Source organism: Hevea brasiliensis, chromosome 15 (genome assembly GCF_030052815.1).
Source record: "Hevea brasiliensis isolate MT/VB/25A 57/8 chromosome 15, ASM3005281v1, whole genome shotgun sequence".
Classification (NCBI taxonomy): Eukaryota; Viridiplantae; Streptophyta; class Magnoliopsida; order Malpighiales; family Euphorbiaceae; genus Hevea; species Hevea brasiliensis.
Genome location: NC_079507.1, coordinates 40,442,354 through 40,467,279, shown reverse-complemented (window position 1 = coordinate 40,467,279; position 24,926 = coordinate 40,442,354).

Genomic DNA, 24,926 nt, shown 5'->3' with positions numbered 1-24,926 from the left:
TGCCATTCGAAACAAATATAATCTCAATAGCCAGAGGCTAAGGAGAAGTCACATCACAAGGCTAGCTAGCTCAAATATATGGATATCCATTCAATTTCTTCTTCTACTGACACACACCTTAACACTTCAGCCAGAGAAGGAATCAAAATTCGAAACTGATTACCCCCACTAGTCATGCTAGTGAGGTGTTCAAATATATGGTCATGACACTGTGGTTTCAAAACTTATCTTAACAATTTACTAAACATTGCCAATTCAAATATACACACGTAACACCTCTATGTTCTGTAGTGCGTTATACTGTTCCAGTGACCAGTGTTGTCCGGATAGCTAGGATACCTAGAACTACACTAGATATGGATGAGGAGACATAAAATAATGAAATACAAGAAAAGAAAATATAAGAAAAACAAAGGAAAAATAATAGCAATGAAATGTAACCAAGTTAAACGAGCCGAGAACCCTAGCGATGGGTGACCACACCGGGAAGTTACAGCGTGGACAGTTGACTAGCCCTGGACCGCGGAAAACCCTGAAAAATATTTTTAAGACATAATTAAAGACCTATTGAAGTATAAATATCATTAGAAATATCAAAGAAAAATTAATTAATTAGTACAAAGAAAAATGGGAAATCAAGAAAACGATAAAACTCGGTGTTACCGAAAAATCGGGAATGCAACCCGAACAGGGGCATTGTGGTCATTTGACACCCCGAGTTGTCTTTTGACCTAAATGTCCATTAAAAATAAATGATATTACACTTGGAAAATGTCATGAAAAATTAAATTGGTGGTACATAAATTAAATAACAAAAGATAGGAGTTAAATGTGGGAATATGGAAACTTTAGAATAAACAAACCTTAAAATGGGTGATAGTGGTCCACTAACTCCATTAAGTGGGCATATAATCAACCTATGGACAGAATATACTTCATCTTCTTCAACCTCCCAAAAACCAGCCGAAAATGGGTGAAAGAAAACCTCCATTGCTGTCCCACATTTGCGCTTCCATTTTCCATGATCAAGCGATGATCCTTCAATACTTCTTTCACTAAAATTGTTCTACACAACTTGGGCAGTAGATAGGCAGCAAGAAAATCAAGTTTTGGTGAGGTTTTGAAGAATTTCAAAAGTGGTAAGTATGTATTTTTTATTATTGTTTCATTAAACCTTGCATGGATGTTATGGGTAGTTGAACTGTGGAAGGATTTTTGAAGTTTGATGAGTTAAGGGAGAGGTACATTTTTGGCTGCCATAGAACTTCAATAAGAGCAGTTTATCCTTGCATGTAAATGGTAGATTAAAGTGTTGATGTAAGTGTTTATGTGTGTAGGAATAAATTGGATAATGTATACTAATGTATGTGTGATAGTACCCTTGATTTTGGAAGCTTGGAAGCTAATTGAAAGGGATGTACAATTTCTAACGTCATAGTTTCATTCACAAGGTGGCAACACAATTTATGATTAACATCAAATTTTCATAAATTATACTAAATCAATTTTTCAATGACAAAATGCTCAAATAAGGTTTATTGTGCACAAACCTGACGTGAGTCGCCTCTAGGCCTTGACTCAGTCTCTCAGAGCTTCCAAGTCTTTTTCAACTGAAACACACAGTTTCATAGTGTTTTAGTACCATAACTTAGCATAAATCTAAAAATAAATTTAACTTCACTTTTACCTAGCTCTAATGTGCTAAACTCGACGTTCTTGAAATTTTTGTGTTTCGGGTTACTATTCATATACTATTCAAGTCAAATTGTTGACTTTCTAAGGCTTAATAGGTATGGGAATTCCAACTTCACCCACATACCACATTTTGGTCACTAAACTTGTTGGTTTTGGTCATTTTCTCAACACTTAAGTCTTTTAGGCAAAATTGTCAATTTTCAGTTTTAGGTGTGTAAGGTTGCACTATTCCATTGGTCACTTTTCTATTGGAATTTGGCAAACCTTCCTTCATAGAAAATGTTCCCTATTGTCTTAAGTTTATTCTCCTTTTTGAATCACTCCAATTGGAGTTTTGTAGCTCAAGTTATATCCAAATTATGGTTACTGTTCATGCTACAGATTTTAGTTCTGGCAGATTATTGATCCAAATTTGTTCAGCAATTTGATAAAGTTAAGTCCATAATTTAGTCTAATTTTCTTCATATGAAATGTTCTACTATGTGTTAGGTTTCCATTGGTTCAAGAATCACCTAAATCGGAGTTTTCTAGAGAGAGTTATAGCCATTGAAACTTTACTGTTCATATGGTAAATCTACAGTTCTGCAGGTTCAGTGATTCAATTTTGCTCAGTAATTTGATTGGGTTAATGGCATAATTTGGGTTTGTGTTCTTCATGAAAGTTTTAGATCTATATCTCATCTAACCACTGGTAAAAGTTTAGGTCATTTTGACCTACCTAGCTCGAGTTATGACCAAATGAACAAACATTGTTCATTTGGTCAGTTTGTGCAGGGCAGCATGCAATTTTTCAACTTTAGTCAATTTGTTCACTACGTTTTAGTCACTTTTTGGGCATGCTTCCTATGTGAAAATTGTGTCATTTAGTGCCTATTTTCATCCCCAATTGGTCCCATATCAATTGGACTTGTAAAATTTCATTTTTGGTCCTTCAAAGTTGACTTGGTCATGCTGCAGCAGCATGACCACACTCCCTCCGAATTTGACTTTAATTCCAACACTTCTAACACACTTAATTAGGTCACAAGTGACCATTTCTCACTTAACATTAGGTCAAAGACACCATTTACAAGTTTTTCACATTTTTGGTCTCTAAACCCTAATGTCCAAAACCCTAATTTATGTCATTTGTTGCATTTAGCTAATTAAACACCTATAAGCGTGCTTCCCTAACTCAATTATGCTTCCTAACATGTTTAGCTCAAACAAATTCATACTTTATCCAACCAAACCCTAGCTGGCCAAAATTCTATATAATCCCTCAATAAGTATTTTCTTTTCATTTTAAATGAATTTCTAAGTAATTCAAGCTAAAAACACAATAAATAAACTAATTTTGCAACTTAATCACTAACCTTGCTTAGAGGGTTTTTAGGCTTTCCTTTCTTCAAGTCTTTCTTCTTCCTTTTTGTTCACAAGATGCTTGTCAAGATCCAAGAACAAGATTTACTTAAAGGAGTTAGGGAGTTTATAAAATAAAATTAAGCTTTGAAAGCTTGAGATGGGTGTTAATGGTGGAAAGGAAATGAGAGAATTGAGAGAGAAATGGGTGACAGAAAAATGGAAGAAGAAGAAGTAAAAAATGTTTTTTTTTTTTTTATTTTGGATATTTATCTCTTAATTGACTTAGTCAAATTATCTAGTACATAAAAATTTTTTATGTCTTCATATGTGATGTCACCATGATGATGTCACTAACTTTTTAACTTTTCTTTTTCTTCTCTTTTTTTTTTTCTATTTATTTTTCTATTAGTTTTTTAATTTAATTCTCGATTCCAAAATTTTCTTTTCTCTGATTTTATTTGACAGTTAGGTCAGGAGTTAGCTCTTGGGGTCAATTGACCAAATTGCCCTCGCCAGTTCATCCCGATTTTCAAATAATTCAATATTTCTTTCGACTCCCTGACTTAATTATTTGACTGGCTTAACAATTCTTTTTCATGATTTTCTCTTTTCCACTGTGTTCGTAATGGTCCTAAGGACCGCAGCATCACATTTTACGGTTTGAAATTTGAGTTTAAAACGACTTCGCAGTCGTTCCCGAGAAGGTCACCCATCGCTGTGACTCTCGGCTCGTTTAACTTCTTATGTTCTGTTTTTCTTATTTATACTTAACCAATTGGCAATTACTAATTATTTATGTTTATGGCTTCTCTAGTTGTCTTAAGTGTGGTTATAATCTCCTTAATTGTCTTGACCGACTTCGGTCACCGGAACAGTGAAATATACCACGCTATACAAATGGGGGTGTTACAATTCTCCCCCCTTTAAAATAAATTTCTTCTCGAAATTTTACCTGGTTTCAATCTCTGAATAGCTGTGGGTGCTGTCTCCTCATATCCTCCTCTCGTTCCCAAGTAGCCTCTTGGCCTGAATGATGGTTCCACAACATTTTTACCAACGGTATCTGTAACACCCCTATGTTCGGTAGTGCGTTCTACTGTTCCAGTGACCAGTGTTGTCCGGACAGATAGGATGCCTAGAACTACACTTCTTTATGAGTGAGAAGACATAAAATAATGAAATACAAGAAAATAAAATACAAGAAAAACAAAGGAAAAATAATAGCAAAGAAATGTAACCAAGTTAAGCGAGCCGAGAACCCTAGCGATGGGTGACCGCACCGGAAAGTCACGGCGTGGACCGTTGACTAGCCTTGGACCGCGGGGAACCCTAGAAAATATTTTTAGGACTTAAATAGAAACCTATTGAAATACAAATACCATTAGAAATATTAAATGAAAATTTAATAATTAGTACAAAGAAAAGTGAGAAATCGAAAAACGGACAAAACCCGGTGTTACCAAAAAATCGGGAATGCAACCCGAACAGGGGCATTGTGGTCATTTGACACCCCGAGTTGTCTTTTGACCTAAATTTCCATTAAAAATAAATAATATTACACTTGGAAAATATAATGAAAAATTAATTTAGTGGTACCTAATGTAAATAGCAAAAATGGACGGTAAATGGAGTAATTATCAATTAAAACATATAATAAGGTTAAAAAAAGATTAGTGGAGCACTATGGACACCTTAAAAAATTATTATGGGACAGATTAGTGGACCACTATCCATTTTATCTTCTTCTTCCACAAATTCTTCAAAGTTGTCGAATCCAACTTTTCTCCCAAACCACCATTGTTGTCCCATTCGTGAGCTTCATGCATCCATGATCCAAGCTTCAAGTGGTTAGGGTTTCTTCACTAAAAGTAACCACCACACCATGGGAAGTAGATAGGCAGCAAGAAAGGAAAGTTTTTGTGGAGTTTTGAAGAATTTCCAAAGTGGTAAGTTTGTGTTTTTGATTATTGTTTAATTAAAGTTTGTAAGGATGTTATGGGTGTTTGATTTATGGAGAGATTTTTGAGGATTGATGTTGAATGGAGAAGTGTACTTTTGGCAGCAATGGAAACACCTATAAGATAGTTTATTTGTGCTTGTAAATGGTGAATTAAAGGATTGATTAAATGTATATGGTGTAGGAAATTATTTGGGTGATGTATACTTAGTGTATGTGAATGTGTATTGAAATTTGAATGCTTGGAAATTATGGGAATTTAATGCATGAAATGGCAGCCTAGATTGCTGAACCATAAGGATGTTATTTCATGTTTGGATTACAGAATATTAATGTTGAATTGTGTAGGTTATTATGGCAGTTTGAGTGTATATATGATGGTGTGCAGTTGGACATGAGAAAAGTGTTATGGTTAGGTGATTGAATTATTGTAAATTGAGTTGAAAAATTCTGCACTTTATGGTGTATGTTGAATGTAATTGTAAGCTGCCAAAATGACCTATAATGTGTTGTGAATTATGTTTAGGTCATGATACAACCAGAATTGACTTGAATATTTAGTTTGGAAAGTGTTAGGAGTGATCCTTGATATGTATGAAAGAAATGCAATAAGGCAGTTTGCGTTTTAGGCCCATAACTTTAAGTGTGTGGCTCCAATTGGTATGAGGCCAATTGGACGTGAAACTAGGCATAAAATGTGCCAACTTTCATGAAGGAAGCATACCCAAATTCTGCTTGCAAGGTAGCTTGAAAAATGACCAAATCCGGATTAAGTGCAAATAAGGCCTGAAAATTGACCATTTGGGCAGCAGTTAGTGTTTAGGCCATAACTCACTCAAAACAGGTCCAATTGACCTGAAATTTTGACCATGAATAGTTAATACCCATATCTACAAGTCGTATGAAGACACCAAACCCAGAAATGACCATAAGCAAGTCAAACAGCTTGCACAAGTTCGGGTCCAAAAACTGGCCGAACCTAAAATGACCTAAAATGACCTAAAGTGATCAATTTTGGTGCAATTTGACCAGCAATAGTAAAATGACCATAACTTGGTCTACCTAACTCAGAATGACCTGAAATTTTGCCCCGCGTTCCATAAGACATAGATCTACAAGTTTTTAGTTTTGACCAAAACCCGAAAACCGAGGGAACTAGGTCGTCCGGCTAGGTCAAACTAGTATCCCGGAATCTAGCAAGTTGCAATAAAACGCAGTATATATGGGAATGAAATTGGTAACATGTACCAACCCTAAAAGGCTATCGAATGTGACATGTTAGTAACATTAAAACCTAATTTACCTAGAATGCATTGAGGGTCGATATATTAGGTTGACTAAGCAAATAATAGAATTCAGTGAATTAATTATCAAGCATTATCGTTAGAGACAGTTTAAATGAGTACTGAAACACTTCAAATTGTGTTTCTCAGTTAGCAAAGACTCAGGGAAAGGGAAGGAAACACTGAGTCAAGGCCAGAGACGATTATCAAAGGTTTGTGCACTGTGATTATTTCTTTTGAATTTTTCAATTGAAATAAATTATGACTATTTGTATATTATTGTTTTCAATTATGGAAATGTGTTTGAATGGATACTTATTGCTTGAAAAGCATTGTAAATGGTTTGAAACTGTGGAAAAATTGATTTAGTGTGATTTGTAAAAATTTGAAGTTAATTATGAATTGTGTTGCCATTTTGTGAATGAATTTATGACTTTAGAAATTTATTGGATTCTCACGAATCATTTGAATAAAATGTTTGGAATTGATTTTGTGTTCACACTTAGCATGACAGTATCATATCATTCCTTCTCCATTTATGGGGTTGTGATCGTTTATTTTCCTTCTCCATTTATGGAGTCGTGATCGTTTATTTTTCTCCCTCTCTGGTTTACCAGTTGAGGTGATCGGATGAGTACTCATTATATAGCTAGCTCCCTTCCTCATTGATTTTGATTAGTGGGGTTGTGATTGCTTTGTCGTAGTGTACAACGTGGCATTGATCGGAAATTTTGTGTCATGGCTTAAGTTGTGAATGAATTGGGAACACCGTATTCTTAAATTATTCGACTAAATTGTGTTATTATGAGATTTGATAATTTGTGAAATGGAGTTTAAATTCTTATTGACATTCACTGTCTTTTGAATTTAACCATGTTTGACTATTGAGATTTACTGTGATATTGTGTTAAATTCCTTATGACATTCATTGTCTTGAATTTAACTATGGTTTTACGTATCCACTATTTATATGATTTATGAATTGTGATTTAAAGTTGTATTTGGTTAATGTTGTGCACCACTGAGACATTGTCTCAGCGATAGCTTTCATTCTTTGTCGCAGTAGTCGATTGGATGAGCGTGAGACTAGGCTGCTAGTGCATTCAGCGAGAGATCATCGGGTATATTGAGTATACCACATTTTGCATTTTGTACTGTAATGTATGTTCACTATATGTATATATTGTTCTTGGTTTTGAGCAGTTGTAAATTAAACTTGTACATTAAAGTTGTAAAATAAATTATGAGTTATTTTGGCTTGTAAAATTTGTACTGTATTTCTTTTATCTCAGTCCTTGAAAAACATATTGTGTTGAATTATGTTGGAGTTTGAGATTGAGAAATATATTTGAAGTGCTTTTTACTGGTTTTCTAAAGAACTGTTCTATTCAAAATACAGAGGGCACTCCGCCAAAATTTTTACAGAAATTCCTAATAATTCAAATGTGTTATCTCTTTCACTTCAGTTCAAAAAGGTTTTTAACACCTGTAAATAGTGCTCACCATTGTAAAAAGAAGTAAGAAAAGTTTTAAAATCCCTTGTAGTGTATTTAATGGGTTATCAGTAGACGAAGTTGGTAATTCATTAGGTATACTACGGGATCATGTTATGCCTTCTGAGAGGGTAGGGTGTGACATGTTTTAGTGGTATCAGAGCTAGTTTTTAAATTCTGTTTTCACCTGTTACTTGAATATTCTTTCTTCATAGTACAACTGCTCAATATCATTGTTTGATACATACAGTACATTACATTATAAATATGCACTAACGGGAGGAAATCTCCTTGTGTTGTTTGTTCAGGAGGTCTAAGATCCTCGCATTACCGTGGAAGAGGGTGATCGTTCAGTCGATCAATCTATAGAGGCTGAGGTGCAAGGGGATGCCCCAGGCCTACACAATGTCAGTGGTTCAAGAAGACACCAGCCCCACTGCGCAATTTCTGCTCGATTCGTTGGCGAGATGGCTGCAATGTTCCAACAAATGGCTTGTAATGTGCCTACTCAAGTCCCAATAAAGACACTAGTGGTACAACCACAGTCTCCTGCTAGGTAGTATGACAAATTGATGAAATATGGGGCTACAGAGTTGAAGGGGATAGTAGATCCTCTATAGGCTGAACAGTGGTTAGAGAGGATGGATAGGGTATTCAAGAAACTGCATTGCACGGAGGAACTCAGATTTGAATACTCAGTATCTTTGCTCTGGGGATGCTTATGGTAGTGAAAACCATTCCCCATGATGCAGTAGAACCTGCAGTGCTAACATGGAATGACTTTCTCAGGAAATTCAGCCAAAAATATGTCCCCGATGCTTATGTAGACTAGAAGCTACAAGAGTTCCTAAGTCTGAAACAGGGGAGTAGATCAGTGGCTGAGTATGAAAGAGAATTTTCCTGCCTGAGCCATTATGCAGTGAGTCTATTTTCTACCAGCAGGGAGAGATGCAAGAGGTTTGAAACTGGCTTAAAGACTAGTATCAGATTACAAGTGGTCAGATTCAAACACACTAACTTCTCTAAACTTGTTTCTCAAGCCCTAGAGTTGGAAAGAATTGAGTCTAAAGCAGCTCTTGAGAAAAAGAAATCAAAGAAGACAGAGAAAGAGGGAAAATCAGTAGAACAGAGTTCCAGTGGTCCTACTGGAAAGAGGAAGAATCATGAGGGACACAGCAGAGGTGGCAAGAAGTCTGGCAGGGGAAGATATTCAGGATAGAAGCCTCCCCTATCTGGTCAGCAGAGTACCAGAGGTTCCTACCCTCCCCGCCAATGTGAAACTTGTGAAAGAAATCATGGTGGGATATGCTACAAGGCTATTGGAGCCTGTGATAACTGTGGAGGCACAGGACACTTTGCTAAGGACTGCACCAGTAGTCGCAGAGTTGGACCACCTCCTACTATTGTAGAAGGGTCAGTTCAGAGCCTTGTCACCAGAAGTTCACAACCACCCAGCAGAGGTAGAGGCAGGGGTAGAGGTAACCCAGCAGGCAGCCAAGGCACTGTGAAACAATCAGAGGAAGACAGTGCTCCGGTTAGAGTCTACGCAACGAGACAGAGGGAAGAAGTCGAGACATCTAATGTTGTGGCTGGTACCTTCTCAACTTTTAATCAAGATGTGTTTGTGTTATTTGATCCGGGTTCTACCCATTCTTATGTGAGTGCTAGCATCATTGATTGCATTGCTGTTCCATGTACAAAAATGGACTTTGAGGTGCTAGTAACAAGTCCGCTAGGACAGGAGGTCAGGGTTAATAGAATGTATAGAGATTATCCTTTGGTGATCCAAGGACACACTTTTTTGTCTGATTTCATTGAAATGTCCTTCAGAGATTATGATATCATCTTGGGCATGGATTGGTTAGCTAGGCATAATGCCATGATTGACTGTAGGCTGAAGACAGTCACTTTTGGCCTCCCTCAGTATAGTGATGTGGTAATACATGGAGAGAGGCAATTATTGCCATCAAACATCATTTCGGCAGCACTAGCCAGAAAAATGATAAGAAAGGGGTGTGAAGCATATTTGGCACATGTGGTAGACACCCAAGTGAAGAGTCTAGCATTGAAGGACATCCCTATAGTATATGACTTTCCAGATGTGTTTCCTGATGAATTGCCAGGATTACCTCCGGAAAGAGAAGTGCAGTTTGAAATTAATGTTATGCCTGGTGTGGATCCAATCTCCATAACGCCATACAGAATGGCACCAGCAGAGTTGAAAGAGTTGAAGATACAGTTGCAAGAATTACTTAAAAAGGGCTTCATCCGCCCTAGTGTGTCACCTTGGGGAGCACCATTGTTGTTTGTTAAGAAGAAGGATGGTACTCTCCGCTTATGTATAGATTACCGGCAATTGAATAAGGTGACAATAAAGAATAGATATCCATTGCCTCGCATTGATTATCTGTTTGACTAATTGAAGGGTGCAGCTATATTCTCCGAAATTGATCTGCGATCTGGTTATTATCAGTTAAAGGTGCAAGAGCAGAGTATTCCAAAAACTACTTTCAGAACTCGGTATGGCCACAATGAGTTTCTAGTAATGCCATTCGGGTTAACAAATGCTCCAGCTGCTTTTATGGATCTGATGAACACTATCTTCAGACCATATCTTGACCAATTTGTGGTGGTGTTTATTGATGACATTTTGATATATTCAAGGAATGCAGAGGAGCATGATAGACATCTGCGGATTGTACTGCAGACTTTAAGGGAGAAACAGCTATACGCCAAATTGTCGAAATGTGAATTTTGGCTAAAAGAAATCTCCTTTTTAGGACATGTTGTGTCAGCTGAAGGGATCAAGGTAGATTCTAGCAAGGTAGAAGCTATCCTTAATTGGAAGCCACCCAGGAACATCACAGAAATTCGTAGTTTTCTGGGTTTAGCTGGATATTACCGTCGATTTGTGAAGGGGTTTTCTATGTTATCTTTTCCACTGACCAAACTGCTTCGGAAAGATGTAAAATTTCAGTGGATAGATAAATGTCAGTAGAGTTTTGATGAGTTGAAGAGGTGTTTGACTGAAGCTCCAATACTTACTTTACCTACTCTGGGTAAAGAATACACAGTTTATAGTGATGCTTCTCACAATGGGTTAGGCTGTGTACTGATGCAAGATCGGAATGTTATTGCTTATGCATCACGCCAGTTGAAACCGCATGAGAGGAACTACCCAACACATGATTTGGAGCTAGCAGCTATTGTTTTTGCTCTGAAGATTTAGAGACACTATTTATATGGGGAGAAATGTTACATTTACACAGATCACAAGAGCTTGAAGTACTTAGGCACCCAGAAGGAATTGAATTTGAGGCAGAGGAGATGGTTAGAACTGATTAAAGACTATGATTGTTTAATAGACTATCAGCCAGGGAAAGCAAATGTGGTGGCTAATGCCTTAAGTCGCAAGACTATGGCAAGTCTCAGAGTTTCTCCTTTGTCCATGGTATATGAGTTGAAAGCACAGCATGCCAGTTTAGAGATTGATGATGAGGGACAGACAGTAGTTGCATGGCATGTACAGCCAGTGTTGATTGATCGATCGTAATGGTCGCTCGTAATGATGATAAATATCAGAAGCTACTGAAAGAAGTCCAGCAGGGCCAGAAACCTGAATTTTCTGTGAAAGATGATTGTTTATTGCTACATCAGGGCAGAATGTGCGTTCCTAATGATGCTGAATTGAGACAAATCATTATGAAGGAAGCACATGAGTCTCCTTTTGCTATGCACCCTGGTGGAACTAAAATGTACAGAGGGCTGAAAGAGCATTACTGGTGGATGGGTATGAAGAAAGATATAGCTGAATTTGTTTCCAAATGCCTAACTTGCCAGCAAATAAAGGCAGAACATCAAGTTCCAGCTGGTTTGTTACATCCTTTGTCGGTACCAGAGTGGAAATGGGAAAGACTAACTATGGATTTTGTTACAGGACTTCCAAGGACACAGAATAGTCATGATGCAGTATGGGTTATAGTTGACAGTCTGACCAAGTCTGCTCACTTTTTGCCAGTGCGGATGGACTATAGCCTAAAAAGATTGGCCAGATTGTACATATATGAGATTGTAAAACTGCATGGAGTGCCAGTATCAATTGTGTCTGACAGAGATCCTAGGTTCACTTCTAGATTCTGGGGTAGTCTTCAGAGAGCCCTAGGAACTAGATTGAACTTCAGCATAGCATTCCACCCACGCATGCATGGCCACCGAGAGGGTTATTCAGATATTGGAGGATATGCTACGGGCTTGTGTGATTGAGTTTGAAGGTAGTTGGGATACACACTTGCCTTTGATTGAGTTTGCTTATAACAACAGCTACCAATCAAGCATTGGGATGCCTCCATATGAAGCTTTGTATGGCAGAAAGTGTAGAACTCCCTTATGTTGGGATGAAGTAGGTGAAAGAAAGATGATTGGGCCAGAAATTGTTCAGCAGACAGAGGAAAAGATCAGATTGATCAAAGATAGACTCAAGGCTGCATCAGACCGTCAGAAGTCCTATGTTGATCTGAAGAGAAGAGATATTGAATATGCAGTGGGTGATAAAGTATTCCTCAAAGTTTCTCCTTGGAAGAGAATTGTGAGATTTGGCAGAAAGGGGAAACTGAGTCCTCGTTTCATTGGACCATATGAAGTTCTGGAAAGAGTGGGTCCTTTGGCATATCGGTTGGCATTACCTCCGGAGTTAGCAAGGATACACAATGTCTTCCATGTGTCCATGTTAAGGAGGTACAGATATGACCCATCTCATGTAATGTCAGTTGAAGAGATTGAGGTAAATCCAGACCTCTCATATGAGGAAGAACCCATAAAAATTCTGGCTTATGAGGTGAAGCAGCTGAGGAATAAACAGATACACCTGGTTAAAGTGCTGTGGAACCATCATTCAGGCTAGGAAGCTACTTGGGAACGTGAAGAGGATATGAGGAGACAACACCCACAGCTGTTCAGAGACTAATACCAGGTAAAATTTCGAGATGAAATTTATTTTAAGGGGGGGAGAATTATAACACCCCTATGTTCGATAGTGCGTTCTACTATTCCAGTGACCAGTGTTGTCCGGACAGATAGGATGCCTAGAACTACACTTCGTTATGAGTTAGAAGACATAAAATAATGAAATACAAGAAAAGAAAATACAAGAAAAATAAAGGAAAAATAATAGCAAAGAAATGTAACCAAGTTAAGCGAGCCGAGAACCCTAGCGATGGGTGACCACACCGAGAAGTCACGGCGTGGACCGTTGACTAGCCCTGGACCGCGGGGAACCCTAGAAAATATTTTTAGGACTTAAATAGAAACCTATTGAAATACAAATACCATTAGAAATATTAAATGAAAATTTAATAATTAGTACAAAGAAAGGTGAGAAATTGAAAAACAGACAAAATCTGGTGTTACCGAAAAATCGGGAATGCAACCCGAACAGGGGCATTGTGGTCATTTGACACCCCGAGTTATCTTTTGACCTAAATGTCCATTAAAAATAAATAATATTACACTTGGAAAATATAATGAAAAATTAATTTAGTGGTACCTAATGTAAATAGCAAAAATGGACGGTAAATGGAGTAATTATCAATTAAAACATATAATAAGGTTAAAAAAAGATTAGTGGAGCACTATGGACACCTTAAAAAATTATCATGGGACAGATTAGTGGACCACTAATCATTTTATCTTCTTCTTCCACAAATTCTTCAAAGTTGCCGAATCCAACTTTTCTCCCAAACCACCATTGTTGTCCCATTTGTGAGCTTCATGCATCCATGATCCAAGCTTCAAGTGGTTAGGGTTTCTTCACTAAAAGTAACCACCACACCATGGGCAGTAGATAGGCAGCAAGAAAGGAAAGTTTTGTGGAGTTTTGAAGAATTTCCAAAGTGGTAAGTTTGTGTTTTTGATTATTGTTTAATTAAAGTTTGTAAGGATGTTATGGGTGTTTGATTTATGGAGAGATTTTTGAGGTTTGATGTTGAATGGAGAAGTGTACTTTTGGTAGCCATGGAAACACCTTGAAGACAGTTTATTTATGCTTGTAAATGGTGAATTAAAGGATTGATTAAATGTATATGGTGTAGGAAATTATTTGGGTGATGTATACTTAGTGTATGTGAATGTATATTGAAATTTGAATGCTTGGAAATTATGGGAATGTGATGCATGAAATGGCAACCTGGTTTGCTGAACCATAAGGATGTTATTTCATGTTTAGATTATAGAATATTAATGTTGAATTGTGTTGGTTATTATGGCAGTTTGAGTGTATATATGATGGTGTGCAGTTGGACATGAGAAAAGTGTTATGGTTAGGTGATTGAATTGTTGTAAATTGAGTTGAAAAATTCTGCATTTTATGGTGTATGTTGAATGTAATTGTAAGCTGTCAAAATGACCTATAATGTGTTGTGAATTATGTTTAGGTCATGATACAACCAGAATTGACTTGAATATTGAGTTTGGTAAGTGTTAGGAGTGATCCTTGATGTGTATGAAAGAAATGCAATAAGGCAGTTTTTGTTTTAGGCCCATAACTTTAAGTGTGTGGCTCCAATTGGTATGAGGCCAATTGGAGGTGAAACTAGGCATAAAATGTGCCAACTTTCATGAAGGAAGCATACCAAAATTATGCTTGCAAGGTAGCTTGAAAAATGACCAAATCCGGATTAAGTGCAAATAAGGCCTAAAAATTGACCATTTGGGCAGCAGTTAGTGTTTAGGCCATAACTCACTCAAAACAGGTCCAATTGACCTGATATTTTGATCATGAATAGTTAATACCCATATCTACAAGTCTTATGAAGACACCAAAGCCCAGAAATGACCATAAGCAAGTCAAAGAGCTTGCACAAGTTCGGGTCCAAAAACTGGCTGAACCTAAAATGACCTAAAATGACCTAAAGTGACTAATTTTGGTGCAATTTGACCAGCAATAGTAAAATGACCATAACTTGGTCTACCTAACTCAGAATGACCTGAAATTTTGCCCCGCGTTCCATAAGACATAGATCTACAAGTTTGTAGTTTTTACCGAAACCCGAAAACTGAGAGAACTAGGTCGTCCGGCTAGGTCAAACTAGTATCCCGGAATCTAGCAAGTTGCAATAAAACGCAGTATATATGGGAATGAAATTGGTAACATGTACCAACCCTAAAAGGCTATCGAATGTGGCATGTTAGTAACATTAAAACCTAATTTACCTAGAATGCATAGAGAGTCGATATATTAGGTTGACTAAGCAAATAATAGAATTCAGTGAATTAATTATCAAGCAATATCGTTAGAGACAGTTTAAATGAGTACTGAAACACTTCAAATTGTGTTTCTCAGTTAGCAAAGAATCAAGGAAAGGGAAGGAAACACTGAGTCAAGGCCAGGAGACAGTTATCAAAGGTTTGTGCACAACAGTTATTTTTTTTGAATTTTTCAATTGAAATAAATTATGACTATTTGTATATTATTGTTTTTAATTATGGAAATGTGTTTGAATGGATACTTATTGCTTGAAAAGCATTGTAAATGGTTTGAAACTGTGAAAAATTTGATTTAGTTTGATTTGTGAAAATTTGAAGTTAATTATGAATTGTGTTGCCATTTTGTGAATGAATTTATGACTTTAGAAATTTATTGGATTCTCACGAATCATTTGAATAAAATGTTTGGAATTGATTTTGTGTTCACACTTAGCATGACAGTATCATATCATTCCTTCTCCATTTATGGGGTTGTGATCGTTTATTTTCCTTCTCCATTTATGGAGTCATGATCGTTTATTTTTCTCCCTCTCTGGTTTACCAGTTGAGGTGATCGGATGAGTACTCATTATATAGCTAGCTCCCTTCCTCATTGATTTCGATTAGTGGGGTTTTGATTGCTTTGTCGTGGTGTACAACGCGGCATTGATCGAAAATTTTGTGTCATGGCTTAAGTTGTGAATGAATTGGCAACACCGTATTCTTAAAATTATTCGATTAAATTGTGTTATTATGAGATTTGATAATTTGTGAACTGGAGTTTAAATTCTTATTGACATTCACTGTCTTTGAATTTAACCATGTTTGACTATTGAGATTTATTGTGATATTGTGTTAAATTCCTTATGACATTCATTGTCTTGAATTTAACTATGGTTTTACGTATCCACTATTTATATGATTTATGAATTGTGATTTAAAGTTGTATTTGGTTAATGTTGTGCACCACTGAGACATTGTCTCAGCGATAGCTTTTCATTCTTCGCAGTAGTCGATTAAGGCGTGCAGACTAGGCTGCTAGTGCATTCAGCGAAAGATCATCGGGTATATTGAGTATACCACATTTTGCATTTTGTACTGTAATGTATGTTCACTGTATGTATATATTGTTCTTGGTTTTGGGCAGTTGTAAATTAAACTTGTACATTAAAGTTGTAAAATAAATTATGAGTTATTTTGGCTTGTAAAATTTGTACTGTATTTCTTTTATCTCAGTCCTTGAAAAACATATTGTGTTGAATTATGTTGGAGTTTGAGATTGAGAAATATATTTGAAGTGCTTTTTACAGGTTTTCTGAAGAACTGTTTTATTCAAAATGCAGAGGGCACTCTGCCAAAATTTTTACAGAAATTCCTAATAATTCAAATGTGTTATCTCTTTCACTTCATTTCAAAAAGGTTTTTAACACCTATAAATATTGCTCACCATTGTAAAAAGAAGTAAGAAAAGTTTTAAAATCCCTTGTAGTGTATTTAATGGGTTATCAGTAGACGAGGTTGGTAATTCATTAGGTATACTACGGGATCATGTTATGCCTTACAGAGGGGTAGGGTGTGACAGTATCTGCTTGTTCCGTAGCTGCTTCACCTCATAAGCCAGAATCTTTATGGGTTCTTCCTCATATGTGAGGTCGGGATTCACTTCAATTTCTTCTACTGGCAGTACATGAGATGGGTCTGATCGATACCTCCTCAACATAGACACATGGAAGATATTATGTATCTTCTCTAACTCTGGAGGTAGTGCCAAATGATATGCCAAAGGACCCACTCTTTCCAGAACCTCATAAGGCCCAATAAAGCGAGGACTCAGTTTCCCCTTTCTACCAAATCTCATAATTCTCATTCTCTTCCAAGGAGAAACTTTGAGAAAAACTTTCTTACCCACTGCATACTCAATATCCCTTCTCTTCAAATCAATGTAGGACTTCTGACGGTCTGATGCAGTCTTAAGTCGATCTCTGATCATCCTGATCTTCTCTTCAGTTTGCTGAATAATTTCGAGTCTAATCATCTTTCTTTCACCACGTCATCCCAACACAATGGGGTTCTACATTTTTTGCCATACAAAGCTTCATATGGAGGCATCCCAATGCTTGATTGGTAGCTGTTGTTATAAGCAAACTCAATCAAAGGCAAGTGCGTATCCCAACTGCCCTCAAACTCAATCACACAACCCCATAGCATATCCTCCTCGATCTGAATTACTCTCTCAGACTGGCCATCTGTCTGTGGGTGGAATGCAGTACTGAAGTTCAATCTAGTTCCTCGGGCTCTCTGAAGACTACCCCAGAATCTAGAAGTGAATCTAGGATCTCTGTCTGATACGATGGATACTGGCACTCCATGCAGTCTCACAATCTCATCGATGTACAACCTAGCCAATCTGTCTAAACTGTAGTCCATTCGGACTGGCAGAAAATGAGCAGACTTGGTCAGTCTATCAACAATGACACATACTGCATCATGACTCTTCTGTGTCCTCGGAAGTCCCATCACAAAATCGATAGTTATTCTTTCCCATTTCCATTCTGGCATTGGTAGTGGATGTAACAACCCAGTGGGTACTTGATGCTCTGCCTTTACTTGCTGACAAGTTAGGCATTTGGAAACAAACTCTGTCATATCTCTTTTCATATCCATTCACCAGTAATGTTCCTTTAGCCCTCTATACATTTTTGTACCACCAGGGTGCATGGCAAAAGGAGACTCATGTGCTTCTTTCAAAATGATCTACCTCAAATCAATATCATTAGGAACACATATTCTGCCCTGGTGTAGCAATAGACCATCATCTCTGATTGAGAACTCTGGTTTCTTGCCCTGTCTGACTTCTTCCAGCATCTTCTGATACCTTTCATCACTCTGAGCAGCCATTTTGATCTGATCAATCAACACTGGCTGTACATGCCATGCAACTACTATCTGCCCATCATCATTAATCTCTAAGCTGGCATGCAATGATCTTGACTCATGTACCATAGATAAAAGAGTAACCCGTAAACTTGCCATAGTCTTGCGACTTAAGGTGTCAGCCACAACATTAGCTTTCCCTGGCAGATAGTCTATCAGACAATTATAATCTTTTATCAACTCTAACTATCTCTTCTGTCTCAAATTCAACTCTTTCTGGGTGCCCAAATACTTTAAACTCTTATGATCTGTGTAGATGTAACATTTCTCCCCATACAAATAGTGCCTCCAGATCTTAAGAGCAAACACAATGGCTGCAAGCTCCAAGTCATGTGTCGGATAATTCCTCTCATGCGGTTTTAGCTGGCGTGATGCATAGGCAATGACATTCCGATCTTGCATCAACATGCAACCTAATCCATTGTGAGAGGCATCGCTGTAAACTGTATATTCTTTACCCGGTGTAGGTAAAGTCAGGACTGGAGCCTCAGTCAAACATCTCTTTAATTCATCAAAACTCTATTGGCATTTGTCCGTCCACTGAAATTTCACATCCTTTCTAAGCAGTTTAGTCAATGGAGATGCCAACATGGAGAATCCCTTCACAAATCTATGGTAGTATCCAGCTAAACCCAGAAAACTACGAATCTCTGTGATATTTTTGGGTGGCTTCCAATTAAGAACAGCTTCTATCTTGCTAGGATCTACCTTAATACCCTCTGCTGATACTATGTGCCCCAAAAAGGATATCTCCTTCAGCCAAAATTCACACTTCGATAATTTGACATATAGCTGTTTCTCCCTCAAAGCTGTAGTACAATCCGCAGATGTCTATCATGCTCTTCTGCATTCCTCGAATAGAGCAATATATCATCAATAAATACCACAACAAACTGGTCGAGGTATGGTCTGAAGATAGTGTTCATTAGATCCATAAAAGCAGCTGGAGCATTAGTTAACCCGAATGGCATGACCAAGAACTCATAATGACCATAGTGGGTTCTGAAGGCAGTTTTAGGAATACTCTGCTCTTGTACTTTCAACTGATAATAACCTGATCTCAGGTCAATTTTGGAGAACACAGTTGCACCCCTCAACTGATTAAACAAATCATCAATACGGGGCAATGGGTATCTGTTCTTTATTGTCACCTTATTCAACTGTCGATAGTCAATGCATAACTGGAGAGTGCCATCCTTCTTCTTTACAAACAACACTGGTGCTCCCCAAGGTGACACACTAGGGAGGATAAAGCCCTTGTTAAGCAATTCTTACAACTGTACTTTCAACTCTTTCAATTCTGCTGGTGCCATTCTGTATGGCGTTATGGAGATTGGGTCCACACCAAGCATAACATCAATCTCAAACTGCACTTCTCTTTCTAGAGGTAATCCTGGCAATTCATCAGGAAATACATCCAGAAAGTCACATACAGTAGGAATGTCCCTTAGTGCTGGACTATCCACTTGGGTGTCTAACACATGTGCCAAGTACGCCTCACACCCTTTCCTAATCATTCTTTTGGCCAGTGCAGCTGAAATGATGTTTGAAGGCAGTAACTGCCTCTCCCATGTATTACTACATCACCATACTGAGGGAGACCAAAAGTGACTGTCTTCAGTCTATAGTCAATCATCGTATGATGCCTGGCCAACCAATCCATGCCCAAGATAATGTCATAATCTCTGAAGGGCATTTCAATTAAATCAGATAGAAAAGTGTGTCCTTGGATCACTAAAGGACAATCCCTATATAATCTATTTACCCTGACCTCCTGGCCTAATGGACTAGTTACTAGCACATCATAATCATTGGTACACACTGGATAGCAGTAGAACACATCACACTAGCACTAACATACGAATGTGTGGCGCTAGGATCAAATAACACATGTACATCTTGGTCAAGGAAGGAGAAAATACCAGCTACTACGTCTGATGTTTCAGCCTCCTCTCTCTGATGCATGGTATACACTCTGACTGGTGCACCACTAGATACTGGTTGGTTAACAGTGCTTTGACTTCCAGGAGTGTTACTAGGACCCCTACCTCTACCTCTACCTCTAGCAGCTGATTGTGACCCTCTAGGTGCAGAGACTTGGGCTGATCCCTCAGATGTAGCAGAAGGTCCAGACCGGCGCGGACTAGTACAATCCTTAGCGAAATGTCCGCTCCCTCCACAATTAAAACATGCACCGGTGGCCTTGAAACAAACCCCACCGTGAGTTCTACCACAAGTTTCACATCTTTGCATCGATAGAGCCGCCAGTGGTGCTTGGTCTGGCCGACTGCACCGGGTGGTCTTTGGCCGCAGAATCGCTTTACGGATCTACGAGTGTTGGATCCCCCAAACTATTTCCTCTTCCCAGAACCACTCTCAGGTGCTTGTCCAGTAGTTTTTTCAATCTTCTCTTTCTCTTGTGTACCCTTCTTCACTGCCCTTTCTGATTCTATTCTTTCCAATTCCAAGGCCTGTGAGATCAACTTAGAGAAATTCTGATATCGGAAACCCACAACTTGCATTCTCAGATTCGGCCTTAACCCGGACTCAAACCTCTTACATCTATCTTTGGGGGTGGAGACTAAGCTTCCGGCGTAGTGGCTTAGTCGAGAGAAGTCTCTCTCATATTCTGCTATGGTTCTGTCCCCTTGTTTCAAACTCAGGAATTCTTGTAACTTCATATCTATATATGCATCGAGGACCCACTTCTATCAAAAATCCCTCAAAAAGTCTGACTAGGTCAACAAAGGTGGCTCAACCAGGCTGTGGGGGATGGTCTTCCACCATTCATATGCATCCCCTTGCAGCAAGGAAACAAAATACTCGAACTTCAGCTCTTTTGCACACTGTAGCTTCCTAAAAACTTGTTCCATTCGCTCTAGCCACTATTCTGCCTCCAGTGGATCCACAGTGCCTTTAAACTCGATGGCCCTAAATTTCATTAATTTTTCATATTGCCGAGCTGAAGGCTATGGTTGTGCTGTAGGTGCTTGTATCTGAGCTTGGGGTGGCACATTTCCCGTCATTTACTGGAAAAACATAGCCATCTGCTGTACAAACTGAGCAGGGAACTGTGGTGCTAGAGTAGGAGCTAGAGTAGCTAACCCACTCATGTACTGGAGTGCTGGGGCTTCCCCTTGAACCTCAGCCTCAACAGATTGTTCCACGGAATGATCTCCTTCTTCCATTTCGTTTTTCCAAAATTTCTACTTCCTGAGATCAAACACAAGGGGGTTGACCTCCGTTAGTGCATATTCATGATGTAAATATGTCATATGTATCAATTAAAGACACTTGAGCAGTTGTACTTATCAAAGAAATGTTCACATAAATAGTCAAAATTCATTGCAAAACCATGCTCTGATACCACTAAAACATGTCACACCTTACCCCTCTATAAGGCATAACATGATCCTGTAGAATACTTAATGAACTACCGAACTTCACCTACCGATACCTCATTAAGTACCCTACAAGGGATTTTAAAATAATTTTCTTACATTTTGGAAGTGGTGAGCATTTTGGTAGGAATTAAAACCATTTATTCAAAGTTTAAATACTAGTATAAATTTTTGTTCATTTTAATTTTTTCGTAAATTTTATAAAAATTTTGACAGAGTTCCGTTTGTATTTAGAGAAAATAGTTCTTCAAATACCTGAGAACAACACTTCCAATAATTTTTCACAACTCCCAACCACCAATTAATTTCAAGTCAACTCAAAATTTTGAAAACAAACCATTTCAAATAATATCAACATTGTATGCACAAATTAAATTTACAGATATAAAAATCCAAAAATAATATTATTATAATTTATTATACAACTGCTCACTTTACATTGATACTTATGACATTACAGTATTTACATCAAAATAATTACAAGGGTATAAAACAATACTAGTACAAAAGAGATCAAGAAGTTCTTGTCAATCCCGCAGCTCACTCTGCTGCTTTCTCCTTGCTCTTATCTGCTACAGTAAATTAAACGATCGCTGAGTATAAAAATACTCAGTGATGCACAATAAAAATTTAAAATACAATACATAAATCATTCGTTGACAAAACACAATTTAAATATTTCTGAAATTATCAAAACTCATAATAACATAATTTAGTCAAATAATTTAAGAAACACAGTGTTGCCAATTCATACACAACTTAAGCCATGACACAAAATTTCTGATCAATGCCGCGTTGTACACCACGACAAAGCAATCTACAACCCCTGTAACACCCCTATGTTCGGTAGTGCGTTCTACTGTTCCGGTGACCAGTGTTGTCCGGACAGCTATGATGCCTAGAACTACACTTCGATATGAGTGAGGAGACATTAAATAATGAAATACAAGAAAAGAAAATACAAGAAAAACAAAGGAAAAATAATAGCAAAGAAATGTAACCAAGTTAAGCGAGCCGAGAACCCTAGCGATGGGTGACCGCACCGGGAAGTCACGGCGTGGACCGTTGACTAGCCCTGGACTGCGGGGAACCCTGGAAAATATTTTTAGGACTTAAAGAGACCCCTATTGAAGTATAAATATCATTAGAAATATCAAAGAAAAATTAATTAATTAGTACAAAGAAAAGTGAGAAATCAAAAAACGGACAAAACCCGGTGTTACCGAAAATCTGGAATGGAACCCGAACAGGGGCATTGTGGTCATTTGACACCCCGAGTTGGCTTTTGACCTAAATGTCCATGAAAATAAAGTGATATTAAAGTTTGAAAATCACATAAAAAAATTGAGATTGGAATGAAAAGTAAATAAGACAAATTATGGGTTAAGAATTTGAATAAGTAAAAGTTTCATTAAACAAATATTATCCTAATACTTAGTGGACCACTAAGCACTACATAAAGCTTGAAAACTCTAAAATTCTCCACTAACATTCTGCCTTTATCTTCTTCCTCAAGCACTAGCCATGGCCGAACCAAATTTCTTCTAAAGAGCTTCCATGGCCGCCCACCTTCAAACCTTCACAATTCCATGATCAAGCCGTCTTTTCCCACACCTTTCTTCATTAAAATTTATCCCCACATCACAAGGAAGAGTTTGATAACAATTTCAAGAAGTTTTAGTGAAGATTTAGCAAGTCCCAACAATAGGTAAGTTTGAGTTTTTGAATATTGCTTTGTTAAAGTTTGTAAGCATGTTATGGGTGTTTGCTTTGTGAAGAAATTTTAAAGTTTTGAGGAGTTATTGACATATCCAATTTTGGACGCCATGAAGTTGTATATTTAATGAATTAGTTTTACATATATTTGGTGGGAATTCATGTTGAGTAGGGTGATTTAATGTCCTAGTAAGTTATTTCCACATGTATATGGTGATTGTGCATTTGAAATTGAAGTTGACGAAATTATGGGAAACTTTGGCAATGAGGAGCATTTCGGCAGCCTTGGGACTCCTTGATGAATGTTTGAATTCATGAAGATATTGGATGAATTGTGATATTGAGGATTGATGAATATGTATGTAAATTGGTTGTGGAAATTGTATGTAATAATTAGGAGTGGTTATGTGTATATATTGTTTTATTTGGACTTTGTGAATTAGAGTTTCATTTGGTGTATTGAGGATATTTGTATTCTACCCAAAATGACTTTAATATGAAGTGATAAATGGTTTTGGTAATGTACCAAAACAGAAGTGGGAAGAGAAGTGGACTTATAGCAAGTAAATGTGCAATTGATAGATGTTAAGCAATGTATTTAAGGACAGTATGCATTTTAGCCTATAACTTTAAGTGTGTGGCTCCAATTGGTATGAGACCAATTGGAGGTGAAACTAGGCACAAAATGTGCCAACTTTCATGAAGGAAGCATACCAAAATTCTGCTTGCAAGGTAGCTTGAAAAATGACCAAATCCGGATTAAGTGCAAGTGAGGCCTGAAAACTGGCCATTTGGGCAGCAGTTAGTGTTTAGGCCATACCTCACTCAAAACAGGTCCAATTGACCTGAAATTTTAACCATGAATAGCTAAGACCCATATCTACAAGTCTTATGAAGACACCAAAGCCCAGAAATGACCATAAGCAAGTAAAACAGCTTGCACAAGTTCGGGTCCAAAAACTGGCCGAACCAAAGTTGACCAAAATTGACCTAAAATGACCAAATTTGATGCCATTTGACCAGCAATAGTAAAATGACCATAACTTGGTCTACATAACTCAGAATGACCTGACATTTTGCCCCGCGTTCCATAAGACATAGATCTACAAGTTTGTAGTTTTGATCGAAACCCGAAAACCGAGGGAACTAGGTCGTCTGGCTAGGTCAAACTATTATCCCGGAATCCAGCAAGTTGCAATAAAATGCACTAAACAAGCAAATGAAATTGGTAACATGTACCAACCCTAAAAGACTATCGAATGTGACATGTTAGTAACACTAAAACCTAATTTACCTAGAACGCATCGAGAGTCGATATATTAGGTTGATTAAGCAAATAATAGCTTTCAGTGAATTACTTATCAAGCATTATCAATAGAGACAGTTTAATTTAGTACTGAAACACTTTAAATTGTGTTTCTCAGTTAGTAAAGACTCAGGGAAAGGGAAGGAAACACTGAGTCCAGACCAGGAGACAGTTATTAGAGGTTTGTGCACAACAACTATTTCTTTTGAATTTTTCAATTGAAATGAATTATGACTATTTGTACATTATTGTTTTAAATTGTGGAAATGTGTTTGAATGGATATTTATCGCTTGAAAAGCACTGTAAATGGTTTGAAATTGTGAGAAATTGTTTGAATGATATTGATGGATACTTATTGATTGAAAAGCATTGGAAATGGTTTGAAACCACAGCTATCATGTATATTGATTGTATTCCTCGCTAGCTTGTCTAGTGGGACGAATTGAATTCCCTCTCTGGCTAAAGTGTTGAGGTGTGTGCCTGTTGAGGACGAATTGGATGAGTACTCATATTTTTGCTAGCTAGCTATGTTATTCCTCATTAGTCATCGACTTTTG